This window comes from Hemiscyllium ocellatum, chromosome 20, assembly GCF_020745735.1.
Source record: "Hemiscyllium ocellatum isolate sHemOce1 chromosome 20, sHemOce1.pat.X.cur, whole genome shotgun sequence".
Classification (NCBI taxonomy): domain Eukaryota; kingdom Metazoa; phylum Chordata; class Chondrichthyes; order Orectolobiformes; family Hemiscylliidae; genus Hemiscyllium; species Hemiscyllium ocellatum.
In genome coordinates, this window is record NC_083420.1 from 59,959,373 (window position 1) to 59,975,737 (window position 16,365).

The 16,365-nt window shown below is 39.6% G+C and overlaps 1 protein-coding gene across 6 annotated transcripts in view; it reads left to right on the plus strand.

Annotated features, from left to right (window-relative positions):
• The window catches only part of chst12a (carbohydrate (chondroitin 4) sulfotransferase 12a), a 178,026-nt gene that overhangs the window by 8,334 nt on the left and 153,327 nt on the right, over nucleotides 1–16,365 (plus strand). The window lies entirely within an intron of this gene.

Below are 16,365 nucleotides of genomic sequence, written 5' to 3' on the forward strand. Positions count from 1 at the left end.
TCTGCTCACTGATTTGTAACTTGCTCTGTAAACTCCTTTGTATCCTTCTCCACCTTTTAAAATTCCTCTGAATGCGTACATCTTTGACCAAGTTCTTGGTTACTTGCACTGGTATCTCCTAAACTGGCTCAAGGCCAGATTATGTTTGCTGTTTTTTGAAGAATCTTTGGACATTTTATTGCATTGAATTCAAAAATATTTGTATCATATAGAGAAGAGACGATAGAAGATAGTGATGGATAAGAATAAAAGATCAAAAATCAAGACACCATTCCTTGGATGGGCAATGATTGTTGTCAGCATGAATCAACCAAGTGAGATTAGGGTGGATGAATTAGGTGGCATGGTGGCTCAGTGGTTAGCACTGCTGCCTCACAGCACCAGGGTCCCAGCTTCGATTCCAGCCTCGGGCAACTGTCTGTGTGAAGTTTGCACATTCTCCCCGTGTCTGCGTGGGTTTCCTCTGTGTGCTCCTGTTTCCATCCAAAGACCTGCAGGCCAGGTGAATTGGCCACGTTAAATTGTCCATAGTGCTCGGTGCATTAGCCAGAGGGAAATGGGCCTGTTTAGGTTACTCTTTGGTAGGTCAGTGGGGACTGGTTGGGCCGAAGGGCCTGTTTCCACATTGCAGGCAATCTAATCTAAAAAAGGAAGAATCTAATCATGAATTCCCTATTCACTTTTATTTCCAGAAGTTAAATTTCTGGGAGTAAATGGATCGAGATGAGAGGGAACAATGTAAAAATAATTGCAAAAAAAATCAATGCAGTGTGAGAAAAAGCATTTTCTTGCAGAGAGTAGTTGGGCTTTCTAATGTACTGCCTGGAAGTGTGGTGGAGGCAGGTTCAATCAAAGTATTCAAGAGGGAATCAGATGATCATTTGAATAGAAAAAATTGGCAGGGTAACGTGTGGAGAGAAGGTAAAAGAATGGCACTCAGGCATGAAGCTTGTTCAGGAAGTTAACACAGACACAATGGACTAAATAGCTTCCTTCTGGTTATAACAATTTTGCAATGCTGAGTGTAAAGTTGGAGTAAAGTGGTGTTAAGCTAATATAGGCCCTGACAAAGCTACATTCAGCACTATCCATAGTTCTTGTCGACTGGAGAGGATGAAAAGAAAATGAGTGCAGTACCAGATCAGTGGCATTACAGCTATTGAGAAAGACTGAAGTGTTTGGGACTTCTTTCTTCAGAAATGCAAAAATTTAGATGAGACTTCATTGAGGTCTGTAAAGTTCCAATTGAAAGAATTTAAAACTAGAGACAATAAGTACAAGGCAGTTACTGTATTATATGTCCTAAAGTGTGAATGTTTTTACTCAGCATTGTTAAAATGCAGATGTCACCGCCACAGGAAGTGGTTGCAGCAAATAGTTAAGATACTTTTGAAAGGAAATGAGCAAAGTCTATAAAGAAAAGAAACAAAAATATAAAACAAGAAGATTTAGTGGAGATTGTAGCTTTGTGATTCAGGACTCCCAGGCTAATGTTCTGTTTGGTTTGAATCCCTCCAAGGAAGATGGTGAAATTTGAATCCAGTAAAAATTTGGGGAAGTCTGTTTGTCTTATGACTACAAGATATAGGAGAAGAACTAGGCCATTCAGCCATCAAGTTAGCTCCAATACAGCAATGCAGCCATTCATTGAGATTGTGGCTGATCTGATAATTCTCAATTATACTTTTCCTGCCTTTTTCCTATTAGCCTTGATTCCCTTCCTGGTTAAAAATCTGACTATCTCAGCCTTGAATATGTGTAGCGACCCATCCTTGACAGCCTTTCCCAGTAAAATATTTCATGGATTTACTATCCTTTGAAAGAACAGGAAATGACATCACCACAAACCCCAGGAACCCCATCCAGGAGAAAGATATAAATAGCAAGCAGGAGACAACAGCTTCGCTTCACTTGGAGGTTGCCACTGATGATGTTACCTAGCCAGGTAATGAAATGTCTGGATATCAAACCTACAGCTCAGCAAGCAAACCTACACTCTAGAAGAAACTCCTCCTCTTCATTTCTGTCTTAAATGTGCAATCCCTTATTCAGAAATTATGCCCTCTGGTCTCCCTCAAGGAAAAACAACATTTCTGCATCTATCCTGTTAAGTCCCCTAATTATATTTCAATAAGGTTGACCATCATTCTTTTAAACTGCAGTGAATACAGGTTGTAAAAATCCATCTGGTTCACTGGTGTCTTTTAGGTCTGGCTTACATGTGACTTCAGACGTACAGCAAGCGGTTGATTCTTATCTACCTTTTTGAGCAATTAAGGATGACCAGAGTTGCTGGTGATGCCCATATCTCATGAACAAATAATAAAAAAATGAAACAAGCTTCTGAAAAACTAGATTGAATAGGAGGAGACTTGTATGGTGTATAAATACCAGCTAGTGCGCTGAGTGGCCTGTTGTGCCTTTCTGTTCAATAGCTAGATTTTGGTTAGTTAATAATTGTGAAGCTAACAACATTTACCATTATAACACAATGATGAATCAGCACATTCTGCTGCCCACTTATGTCCATTTAAGTGCAGAAATCTGGAAGTTGCTGTTAAAGCTAGCCCGATCCTCCACAGAGTGCATGATAACAGTCTTGTTAATGGTTGTGGCATTAAAATCAATGCAAAGCATGATGTTAGGGAGCTTTTCCACTTGATTTGGAGATGCCAGTGTTGGAATGGGGTGTACAAAGTTAAAAATCACACAACACCAGGTTATAGTCCAACAAATTTAATTGGAAGCACACTAGCTTTCGGAGCGACACTCCATCAGGTGATAGTGGAGGGCTCAATCCTAACACAGAATTTATAGCAACAATTTACAGTGTGATGTAACTGTAATTATACATTGAAAAATTGATCGTCTGTTAAGCCTTTCATCTGTTAGAATACAGCGATAGTTTCACTTCTTTCATGTGTAAATCACAAAACCTTTTTTTAAAAAGTTGCATCTCGGGTTAGCTGTTAACAATGATGATAGCTAGACAAAGGCTTAACAGACAATCAGTTTATTCAATGTATAATTACAGTTACATCACACTGTAAATTGTTGCTATAAATTCTGTGTTAGGATTGAGCCCTCCACTATCACCTGATGAAGGAGCGTTGCTCTGAAAGCTAGTGTGCTTCCAGTTAAACCTGTTGGACTATAACCTGGTTTTTTAAACTTTTTTTTAACTTTCCACTTGATATTCACTTAAAAGAGTAACTAAATTTCACGTAAATGCATTCATGGATACATTTGTGATATGCTTATTTCCAACAAATGCCTTGGCTCTGAAAGTGTACTTTCATAAAAGAAGAGTATTGTTTCTTAGGAAGTTAGTTCATGTGGAGATTTAATGAAAGCAAAATTTGTTTTTCTACATGTTGTTTTATCGCTACCAAAGTTTTTACCAGTTTTTGTTTTCTGTGCATGATTTAAATATGATTTATACAGTCTGTTTTAGAGATGGTTTGTTTTATTCTGTGGATAGTTGAGTGTGGCTTGGACAAGATCCTATTGAAGTGGAACATAACTTCATGAGAATTAAATATTGTACTCCTCAAAATAAAGAATAATTGGGAGTAGATCTACTATGAATCCAATTGCTTTATAAATCCTGATTTAGACTTTTGTCCGTCTGTTTAGATTTTTCAGTCATTAGTTTCAGGTCCTTGCCATTTCTACTCCCATGCAAAAATTTCATAGATCTCTGTAGACGTTGTCTTATTGTATCTGATGCCAGATTGAAGAATGTCTCCACTCAATAACACATGGAAGCTTTATGAACAACACTGTTTTTTGCTGCTGACCTTAAGGTCTACGCCTATGTAATTCTTGATAAGAAAAGTGATGATTTATCAAGGAAAAGCAATACAGATATCCAAGACTGTCTTGCTTTTTTTTTGAAAGAGATGTCAATCACTTTTCATTTAAAAGTTGTCTGTTAATGATAATCCAGCAATTTTCTATTTATGCACACATTTTAAAAACATATTCTTTTCAAAAGAACAAAATATTTCTCTGTTGGAAGTGCTTTTGATGTAAAGTATTTCCCCACCATCTTAACACTAGGTATATTCAGAATTTAAATTTAGAAGATGTGTAGTGGCTAGAATTATTAATATTTGTAAGGCTGTCTCCATGCAGTTTAACATAGCTCTGTTACATAGTCTATTGGAAATGGTCCCATGGAAAAAGAATGTATACAGTGGTTTTATCCAGAAATTCCAACAATAAAGCCATGGTGATGTTCACATTACTTTTCATGTGATATTATAGTTTATGATATCATAATTTTGTAGTGGTTTCACAATGCACACCTAATTTTATTAATGGATATTTGTTAAGAAACAAACTTTTAGGTATTTGAATAATGTATTTAAATAAAACAAAAACAAAATACTGCAGATGCAGCTTTTCCTGTCTTCCTCTTTCAGCATTCTGAAGGGACTTTTCCCTCTGCCACACTGTTGTCCACTCCTCAGTCCCCCTCAGTGTCCCCTCCCTTCCCAACAGACCTTTTCATGTAAGCACAATATGCAACACCTTTCTTTTCACCTCTTCTCATCATGCAATGTTACCAATACTCCTTCCAAGTGAAACTGTGATTTACATGTGCATCTTTAAAATCTATGTACAATATTCACTGATCATGATAAGGTCTCCCCTACATTGAGGTAACCAAGCTCAGACTGGATGAACATGTTGCAGAATACCCCTGCTCAATCTGCAGACATGCGTGTATGGAATGAGCTGCCAGAGGAAGTGGTGGAGGCTAGTACAATTGCAGCATTTAAAAGGCATTTGGCTGGGTAAATGAATAGGGAGGGATATAGGCCAGGTGCTGACAGGTGGGTCTAAATTGGGTTGGGATGTCTGGTCGGCATGGAAGGGTTGGACCGAAGGGTCTGTTTCTATGCAGTACATCTTTATGACTATGACTCCAAGCTTCTGCTTACCTATCACTTGAATTCTCCACCTTGCTCCCATGCTGGTCTTTGCTGACTGATCTGTAAAAATGTTGCAGTGAAACACCAGGCAGGCTGGAGTCTTTGGACTCGAGACCAATCTGCTAGATTCAACACTAAGTGTAACAATTTTAGATCATATTTTTCTACATGTTTCTGTTTTGCTGGGTTGGCCTTGTTTCTTTATCCCTTCATGTTGCATTGAGATGATTTTTATATTCCTATTCTCATTTGGACGCAACGTCTATTTCTTTATAATGTTCATTACCATCCTGTTTGGCTGTTGCTTCATGAATCCTTTTGTGATTTAACCTCTTCTGGCCTCCAATCTAACATAGAGTCCTCGAGATGACCTAAATTAATTTAGTGCCATTTGCTAGCATTTGGCCCATACCCCTCTAAACCCTTCCTATTCATATACCCATCTAGATGCCTTTTAAATGGAATTGTTCCAGGTTCTACCACCACCTCCCACGGTTCATATACTCACCACCCTCTGTGTAAAAACGTTGACCCTTAGGTTCTTTTTCAGATCCTTCCCCTCTCACCTTAAACCTATGCCCCCTAGGTTTGGACTCCCCTACCCATGGGAAAAGGCTTTGGCTATTCACCCTATCCATGCCTCAATCTTCGTTGCCGCAGCCTGTTCAGCTTGTCCCTTTAGCACAAACCCTCCACCCCTGGCAATATCCTTGCAAATCTTTTCTGAACTCTCTCAAATATCACAACTTCCCTCCTAATGCAGGGAGAGCAAAATTGAATGCAGTATTCCAAAAGTGGCCTAGCCATTGTCCTGTACGGCAACATAACCTCCCAACTCCTATACTCAATGCACTGACCAATCAACGTGAGCGTACAGAACGCCTTCTTCACCACCCTGTCTACCTGCAACTCCATTTTCAAGGAACTATGGACCTACATCCCCAAAATCTGTTTGTTCAGCAACACTCCCCAGGACCTTACCATTAACTGTATAGATCTTGCCCTGTCAAAATGCAACACCTCACATTTATCTAAATTAAACTTCATCTGCCACTTCTCGATCTCCCTTATTGAGGACCTAAAACTAGAGGCACGGTTTCAAAATAACGAATTCCTCAGTTAAGATGAAGATATGAGGAATTTCTAATCTGAGATTATTGGTCTTTGGAGTTAGCTTTCCCTTAGAGTAAGAGAAGCTAGGTAATTGACTATACCAAGGCTGTGTTGGACAGGTTTTTGATCAACAAGGCAGTCATAGATCTCGGGGAGCAGGTAGTTCCAATGAAGTTAAGGTCACAGTTAGATCAGCTACAATTTTATTAAATTGTACAGCAGGCTCAAAAGGTTTTCCATTTACTGCTTTCATTTCTTATGATGTGGATGCGTTGCCAGACAAAGGTGATCAGGGATGAAGAACACAAAATACCTGAGATCAGTTTATATGTATGCCCTTTTGTACTTTCCACCAAGTTGACATGGAACATTTTATCACTGGCAAGGTATCTTAGTAGATTAAGCATTACTTTAGTACTTCTTAGTTATAAATAAAAACTTCAAAGTGCCCATATGTGTATTATATCCTGTACTTACATTGAGCTAAAGTTTAAAATGATTCTGTAGCTGTAGTAAGCTGTTGCCACTTGGACTTACTCTATAGCCATTGCTAATTCATGGGGTCTGGCATGTATTATGTTTTTTTTTCGCAATTTAATTGTTCTGTGAATAAAGAAGAATTAAGAGTTGTATGAACTACTAACACCCCCTTACTCTCACTCTCACACTCATTCTCTCTCTCTCTCTCACACACACACACACACACACACACACACACACACACACACACACACACACACACACACACACACACACACATCTTGCACCATATGGTGGGATATCAAATGAGACCAATTTAAAAACGCTTGTCTATGCCAGATCATTATAGTATTCCAACACCTAATTGTTTCTCTAGATCAACATTTCCTGAACTGTTTCCATTATCCAATTGAGAATTGTTCTGTCCCGTTAGAAAGAATTTTGGGAGGAGGGGTGTAGATGCTGAGAATAAGGGTCCATTAACATGGCAGTACTGCAATTAAAATGTATCAGAGCTCAACAATAGGCATAGCCATCCCAGAATTCTTGTCTCCAAAATTTAGGTTGTAACTTGGAGCCTGAACCGCACTTCGAAGCCCTTTTCTGTGTATCCTGGTTTTTGTTTTAAACGTATTTCAAAGGCAGCTGGAATAAGATGAATCTCTTGCCAATGGACAGCAAATGTTTATGTTTAAGAAATGGGTTTTTTTCTCATGAATGATGGCTATTATTCATTTCTCTCTCCAGTTGGACCCTGTATTTATGCTGTCAGAATCCTAGAATGCCACATGTGGCTGCCAACTAGTCAATGACTTGGATGCATTTATTTTTACTTTTGTCAAAAGTTAATGGAACCTGAAAATTATAATCCCAATGATTTATTGTGTGTGTGAAAATACATTATAATTTTTCTCAAGATAAGACAAAACAATAGAGGTTATTTCAAGTTGAATTTTCCAACAAAGATTAGAAATTTTTTTTTTAAAGTTCCAGGTTATGCGATTTAAACAAAATCTTGACAGCTAATGGAATAAACTCTAATTGTCCATGGATATCTTTTATCCTTAACACATACATCCAGCCACAGTAGTTTACAGCTTGGAATGGCATTTGGTCAGTTTTGTGCATGCTGTTATATGTTGCTAGAGCAACCAAGGTGAGTCCCATTGCCTTGCTGTTTCCTCCTAGCTCTTCTATTGTTTTATCCATTCTTCCCAGACGATGATGCCTGCCTCAAATGCACAATGTCTGGTTCTGTACATGTAGATATGACTTTGCAGTTTTAACATGAACAGAAATAGAAATTGCTGGAAAATTTCAATAGGTCTGGCAATATCTGTTGGGGGGAAATCAGAGTTAACGTTTTGGGTCTGTGTTGAAGAAGGATCACTAGCTCTGAAATGTTAATTCTGATTTCTCTCCACAGATCTGCTGAGGTTTTCCAGCATTTTCTGTTTTTGTCTTTGATTTCCAGCATCCGCAATTGTTTTAGTTTCCAGTTAACCATGATATTTGGTTTCTGTGATATTAAATATAGTTCAGCATTCTGAAAACATTGAAGTAGGTATTTTGAAAATTATTTTAGAGCAACAGTTTGTAATATGATGTAATGCCCAAAGATTAATTTTTATTTTGGTTTGGACAAATATTCAGATTGTGACTAAGTTGAAGGAATATGGTTTGGTGCATTTGGCCCACTGATGTGACACATCTGTTGTGAACAAAACACTCCTGAATTTGGCAACTGAATGCTTCCATACTTACAGTAGTAGTCCCAGCTATGGGAGTTAATTTTACATGGCCATTACATAGAACGTAGAATGATGCAGCACAGGAATAAGCCCTTTGGCTGACCACATCTGTGCCAACCATGATGTCATTCTTAACTAATCCCATCTGCCTGCACATGGTCTGTATCCCTATGTTCCATCACTGTTCATTTCCCTGTCTAAGTGCCTTTTAAATATTGCTATCTTCTCTACATCAATCACTCCCCTAACAATGATTTTCAGGTACCTGAAACCTTGTGTTTAACATTCCTACCCTGGGAAAACATTTTGATTATTCACGCCTCTCATTTTATATTCTTCTATCCAGTCACCATTCAGATTTTGACATTCTCGGGAAAACAATCCAAGTCTGTCCAACTACTCCTTGGACCTAATATACTCCATCTGAGCAAGATCTTGGTAAACCTCTTTTACACCTTCTTCAAAGCCTCTACATCCTTCCTATAGTGTGGTGTCTAGAAATGCACACAGTCCTCCAAATGTGGCCTCGCTAAAGATTTATGTAGTTGCAACATGACTTGCTAAATTTTACATTTAGTGCCTGACAGATGAGGGCAAGCATGCATTATGCCTCTTTACTACCTTGTCCACTTGATTTGCCAATTGCATTGAGATGTGGATTTGGATCCCAAGGGCCCTGCAATTTACTGTCTACTTTCCCCTAGCATTTGATCTCTCAAAATGCACCATGTCACACTTGTCTGGATTAAACTCCATTCAGCCACTTTTCCATCCAACTTTCTAACTGCTTGATATCTGCTATATCCTTTTACACCCTTCCTCACTATCCACAACTTGTCAACATTTGAGCTGTTGTGGGGAAAGTCACCAGCCTCGGAGTCCGAGTTGGGGTTTAACGACAGTTTATTGAACAAGGAAATATCGGAGCTCCGGGGAGAGAAAGACACCAACAGCACAGTGGTCAGCTGCGAGTCTTTTCTCAAGCCAGAACACATGTCAAGATACTTTTATACATTTTGTAATAATAGGTCAGTGATGAGGTTATTGTCTTTGTAACATGATTTGTTTATGATAAACATTGTAGAATTGTTAATAGTTTCGGTGCAGTCATTGTCAGTTCTAGCGTAGCCTTTGTTAATTTCAGCGTGACCGTTGTCAGTTTCAGCACATTGTCAGTTTCAATGTCTGCACAGAAGTAACGGGCGCTAATTGCTCTTCCTGAGATGGGCGATTACTGCAGCCCTGCCTATTATCACTCTGTATTGAGTCCATATCAAGCTGTTAGCATTTCTATCAAAGGTGTTCTGGCATTCTGGTGACCCCAGGAAGTATCTGTGTTTACTCTGTTGTCTCTCTCTCCATATTGTGGTCTGGTGACTACCTTGTATGTCAAGTGGCCAACTTATGGTTCAGTGGCCATCTTGTGTGCCTAGTGTCACCCTGCCCCATGCCATCTTCCACTTCAACTTTAACTGATCAGGCCACCTGCATCCAAATCATTTTATATATATTATACAAACAAGAGAGGTCCAGTACTGATCCTGGCAGAACACCACTGGTCACAGACCTCAAGTTAGAAAAGCACCCCTTCACAACTACCTTTTGCTTTCTATGACTAAGCCAATTTTGTATCCGATTTGCCAACTCACCATAGATGTCTGTGTGGAGTTTGCATATTCTCCCCGTTTTGCGTGGATTTCCTCCTGGTGCTCCGGTTTCCCTCCCACAGCCCAAAGATGTGCAGGTTAGGTAAACTAGCCATGCTAAATTGCCCGTAGTGTTAGGTGCATTGATCAGGGTCTGGGTGGGTTGCTCTTCGGGGGGTCGGTGTGGACTTGTTGGGCCGAAGGGTCTGTTTCCACACTGTAGGGAATCTAATCTAACCTAATCATCAACCTTATATGCCTCTATCAGATCCCCCATCAACCTTCTGTGCTCCAAAGTAGCAACTTGAGTTTATCCAGCCCTCCTTAATAATTGAAATGCTCCATCTCAGGCAACATCTTGGTGAATCTCCTTTGCACCTTCTCTTTTCCAATCACATCCTGCTTGTAATACTATGATTAGAACTGCATATAGTACTCTAGCTGTAACCTAACTACAGTTCTGTACAGCTCCAACATGACCTCCCTTCTCTTATAATCTATACAACAATTGATAAAAGCAGGTATTCCATATGTCTTCACAACTGCCCTATTAATCTATCCAGCCACCTTCAGGGAACTGTGGACAAGCACCCCAAGATCCTATGTTTCTCTGAACCCCCTAGTGTTCTGCCATTCATTGAGTGCTCCTTGTTCCTTTTTCCAAAGTATATCACCTTACTTTTACAAGGTTTTAATTCCACATGCCACTATCAGCCCATCTGACCAATTTTGTTTTTATCCTCCTTTAACTTAACACCTTCCTCGACACTATCAACCACCAAGACATTAATCCACAAACTTCTTACACTCTCTCCAATTCTTATCTACTCATTTATGAATATCATAATGCAAGTTTTGAGCAGATTTATAGCTCAGGTTGAGGTTCTAGATGAAGGTTTGCTCACTGAGCTGCAAGGTTCATTTCCAGACGTTTCATCACCATACTAAGTAACCTCTTCAGTGGGCATCTGGGTGAAACACTGCTTTCTATTTATATGTTTGGGTTTCTTACAAAATACCATGCAAGAACTATAACAAACACTACATTGGACAAACAGGCAGAAAACTAGCCACAAGGATACATGAGCATCAACTAGCCACAAAATGACATGATCCTCTGTCACTAGTGTCTTTACATACAGATAAGGAAGGACACCACTTGGACTGGGACAACGCATCCGTCCTAGAACAAGCCAACCAGAGACATGCATGAGAATTCCGAGAAGCATGGCATTCCAACTAGAACTCTATCAACAAACACATCGAGTATCAGCAGTGCTTCACTCGGAGGCCCACTGAAGATGTTACCTAGTATGGTGATGAAACGTCTGGAAATGAACCTTCCAGCTCAGTGAACACACCTACATCCAGAATATCACAAACAATACGTGACCCAGCACTGATCCCTGTGGTACACTACTGCACACTGAAAACAGTGTTTCAAAAATGTATTAATTACCTTTTGAAGATGGAAAAAGGAGGACCGGCTGATACAGTACAATGCTAAAAGACTACAGCACATAAAAGGCTACAGCACAGGAGCTATTAGTAACAAGGGTGATTATATTAGCAATGAAAGAGATTAGCAAACTAACTAGTTGAGTATCATAGGAATCACGGATGGGGTGTCAACTCATTGGAATCTTTATTAATGACCTGGGTGAATGAACCAAATGTATTTGTCCAAATTTACTGATATTACTACAATGTGTAGGAATGCAAGTTGCAAGGAAAATGCAGTGTGTGTACAATGTAATTTAGATAAATGAAGTGGGTTGTGTGAAAGTTTGAAACAAAAATGGAGTGGTAGAAAACATGGTAGGCCTGGAAAAATCAACTGAGAGAAGAGCAGCATGAATGTTTAAAGCCCAGTGATCTTTTGTCAGATTGAGTATTATTGAAAAAAAGTACGGTTAAATATGGTGAGATAATAGCTGGGTAATCTTTTTTTTTGAAGGATAAATATTGGCTGGGACACCATAGACAATTCCCCACACTTATTTGCAGTAGCACACTCATTAAGTCTCATCTGAAAGACAGTCATAAATAGCCAGGCTGCTTAAAAAGGAATTTGCCTTTATTGCCTTTGAGTATAGGAGTTGTGCATGACATTGGTGAGGCCATTTCTGGAATACTGTGTCCAGTTCTGGTCACCAGTTATGGAAAGTATATTATTAAGCTGGAGAAGGTTCAGAAGACATGTTGCTGGGTATGGAAGGATTTGAGTTATAAAGAAAGGCTGGGTGAGCTGGGACATGTTTCACCAGAGTCTAGGAAGTTGTGAGGTGACCTTATAGAAGTTTATAAAATAACAAGGGGTATGAATAGGATTAATAGGAGCACTGCTACCTCACAACATCGGGGACCCAGGTTCAATTCTAGCCTAGGGCAATCGTCTGTGTGGAATTTGTACATTCTCCCTGTGTCTGCATGTGTTTCCTCCCACAATCCAAAGATGTGCAGGTAAATGAATTGGCCATGCTAAATTGCCCTTAGTGTTAGTTGCATTAGGTAGAGGGAAATGGGTCTGGGTGGATTACTCTTTGGAGGGTTGGTGTGGACCTGTTGGGTGGAAAAGTCTGTTTCCACACTGTAAGGAATGTAATCTAATGGTAGTTGTCATTTCCCTAGAATGGGGGATTTCAAGATTAGGAGGCACATTTTTAAGATAGGAGGAGAGATATTTTAAAAAGATGAGGGGCAATTATTTTTTACAGAGGGTGGTTCAGCTATAAAATATGGATGTCGGTACTGTTACAATGTTTAAAAGACATTTGGAAAAGTACATGAATGAGAAAGATTTGGAGGGATGTGGGCCAGGGGCAGGCAGGTGGGACTAGTTTTGTTTAGTTTGAGATTATGTTCGGCATGGACTGGTTGGACCAAAGAGTCTGTTTGTATGCTGTATGACTCTATGACTGTGAACAACAGTTCAGCATTCCCTTGATGCTGCACAAGACTGTAAGTCTACACTTCTGTGCCTGAGTCCTAAGGTTGGATGTGAATCTGTACTGTAACCTTCTTACTCAGGAAAAAGTGCTATAAATTGAGTCACCGCTGACTCACCAAATGGAAAGAGTCTGCAGAATACTGTAGGACATAGAGATCTGCATGTTCAAATACGTTAATTACAAAATGTTAGCATGAAGGTACAGGAGGTAATTAGGAATTGGGTTGTTGGTCTTTATTTCAAGGGCAATGGAATGTTGAAGTAAACCAGTCTGCTATAACTGTATAGGGTGTTGGTGAAACCACATGTGGAATATTGTATACAATTTTGATCTCCTGTTTAAAGGAAGGAGATATTTGCACTGGGACCCGTCACAGAGAAGGTTCATAGGGTTAATTCCTCAGGATGAAGGATGGCCTTTCAGTAATAGTTGAACAAATTGAGTTTATACTAAATTGGAGTTTTTAGAATGAGAAGTGACTTTAGCATAAAAGAATCTGAGGGAGCTTGACAAGGTTGATGCTGAGGGAATATTTTTCCTGGCAGGGTTGTCTATAACAAGGGGCACAGTTTCAGAATAAGGGTTGGAGATGAGGAGGAATTTTTCCTCTCAAGAGAATGTTTAATCAGTTGCATTGTTTACCCAACTGGGTATTGAATATGAAGGGCTTTTGCCCGAAATGTTGATTTTCCTGCTCCTCGAATGCTGCCTGACCTGCTGTGCTTTTCCAGCACCACTCTAATCTAGCCTCTGATTTCCAGCATCTGCAGACCTCACTTTTGCCTAGGGTATTGAATATGGTTGAGTTAGAGCAATTTTTCATCTACAAAGAAGTTTTTTATTTTTCATTCATGAGATGAGGGCATTGTTGGCTGGGTCAGCATTTATTCCCCATTCCTAAACGCTACTAAGAATCAAGCACATTGAGTCACGTGGACCAGATCACGTAAGGAAGGCAGATTTCCTTCCCTAAAGAACATAAGTGAACCAGGTGGGTTTTTATGACATTCGACAATGGTTACATAGTTGCCTGTAGGCTAGCTTTTTATTACAGATGCTTATTGACTTCAAGTCAATCTGCCTTGGTGGGATTTGAACCCATGTCTTCACTACATTAACCTGGGATTCTGGAATACTAGTCCATACCACATTGCCATCACCTCATAGAGCAGACATAGAAGTGGAATTGAGGCCACAATCCAATTAAATTTTATTGAATGCCAGAAAGCTCAAGGGGTCATAATGTTCTTCTTTGTCCACTATTTTGCAAACTTACTAACCATACCTCCTATGTTCATATCAAAATCATTTATATAAATGATGAAAAGAAATGGATCTAGCACTGATCCTTGTGGCACACCACTGTCCACACGCCTCCAGTCTGAAAAATAACCCTCCACTACGGCTCTCTATCTCCTACCTTCGAGCCAATTTTGTATCTGATTGGTTAGCTCCCTTGGATCACATGTGATCCCACCTTACTAACTGGTCTACGATGCGGAACCTTGTCGAAGGCTTCGCTGAAGTCCATATCAAAAGTGTGTACTGCCCTGCTTTCATCAGTCATCTTTGTCACCTCTTCAAAAGTTCAATCAAGTTTATGTAACTCATGCACAAAACCATCCTGACTATCCCTGATCGGTTCTTGCCTTTCCAAATGCATGTAAATCTTGTCCCTTCAAACAACTTATCCATCACTAATATAAAACTCCCCAGTCTATAGTTTCCTGGCTTTTCCTTGCATCTTTTCTAAAATAATGGCACCACATTAGCCAACCTCCAGTCTTCCAACACCTCACCTTTGGGTATTAATCTCTTCTCTAACTTCCTACAAAGTTCAAGGAAACACCTGATCATGTCTTGAGAAATTATCTAGCTTTGTGTTTTAAGACCTTCAATACCACCTCTTCTCTGAAATGAACTGTTTTTCCAGACATCACTATTTATTTCCGCAAGTTTTGTTAAATTACTGTGCCATATTGAGGAAAAATACAAAGATCACAGCATTTAAAAGTAGTGACTTCCTTAGCCACAAGCCAGATTTTCTACTTTTCTCCATTTATTGTTGAAAAATTGCAAAGTTTAAATTATTCAAATTTTCAACCAGATGGACATCGTCTCAAGGATTTGTTCCTATTAATTCAATATTAATATGTAAAAATTCACCCAAAAAAAAGTACGAAATTTGATTTGTAGAAATCACCAATAGATTAACTAGTATTCTTCAGACTTAGAATACTTCAGGGGAATGTCAAGCATCTTTTGATTGCTGCCTACTTGTTGGTTTCTCTTCATTTCTGACTAGTCTATTTGTATCTTGCTCATAGTTCAGCTGACTGACAACCTCCACTAGTTGGAGTCAAACTTGATACAAAGGAAATGGTCATGGTTGTTGAAAGGTCAGTCATCTCATTTCCAGGATATATCTGCAGGAATTCCTCAGGAAAGTATTCTAGGCGTAACAATCTACAGTTGTTTCACCAATAAACTTCTATCCAGCATAAGGTCAGAAGTAGGTTTGTTCACTGATGATCGCAAAATGCCAAGCACCATTCATGACTGTTCAGATACTAAAGCAGTCCATGCCCACATGCAGCAAGACCTGGACAATATCTAGGCTTGTCCTGAAAAGTGGCAGATAACACTTGCGTCATGCAAATGCCAGGCAATAACCATCTCCAACAAGAGATTGCCCCTTAACATTCAACGAATAGACTCCACTGTCAATATCCTGGGAGATTGCCATTGATTAGAAACTGAACTGGACTAATCACATAATTATAGTGGCTACAAAAGCAGGTCAGAGGCTAGGGCTGTTACAGTAAGTAACTCACCCCCAACTCCCTAAAACCTGTCCATCATCTACAAGGAGAAAGTGAGGACTGCAGATGCTGGAGATCAGAGCTGAAAATGTGTTGCTGGAAAAGCGCAGCAGGTCAGGTAGCATCCAAGGAGCAGGAGAATCGATGTTTCGGGCATGAGCCCTTCTGCAGGAATCTACAAGGCACAAGTTAGCAGTATGATAGAATACTGCCCACATGCCTGAATGAGTACAGCTCTACCAACACTCAAGAAGTTTGAAGGATGAAGGGCTGACACCCGAAACATTGACTTTCCTGCTCCTTGGATGCTGCGTGACTCCTGTGCCTTTCCAGTGCCACACTTTTCAACTCAAGAAGCTTGATGCTATCCAGGATATTGGAGTCTGCTTGATAGGTACCACATCCATTGATTCCAACACTGACACTTTGTCGTAGCAGTGTGTACCAATCTTGAAGATGCACTGCTGAAGTAAACAAAAACAGCACCTTCCAAACCCATGACTATTTCTATCTTCAAGAACAAATGCATATGCAATATATACCCTGTACATAGGAATACCACCACATGCAGGTTCATCTCCAAGCCACACATCTTCCTGACTTGGAAATATACTGCCATTCATTCAATGTTGCTGGACTAAAATCTGGAACTCACTTCCTAA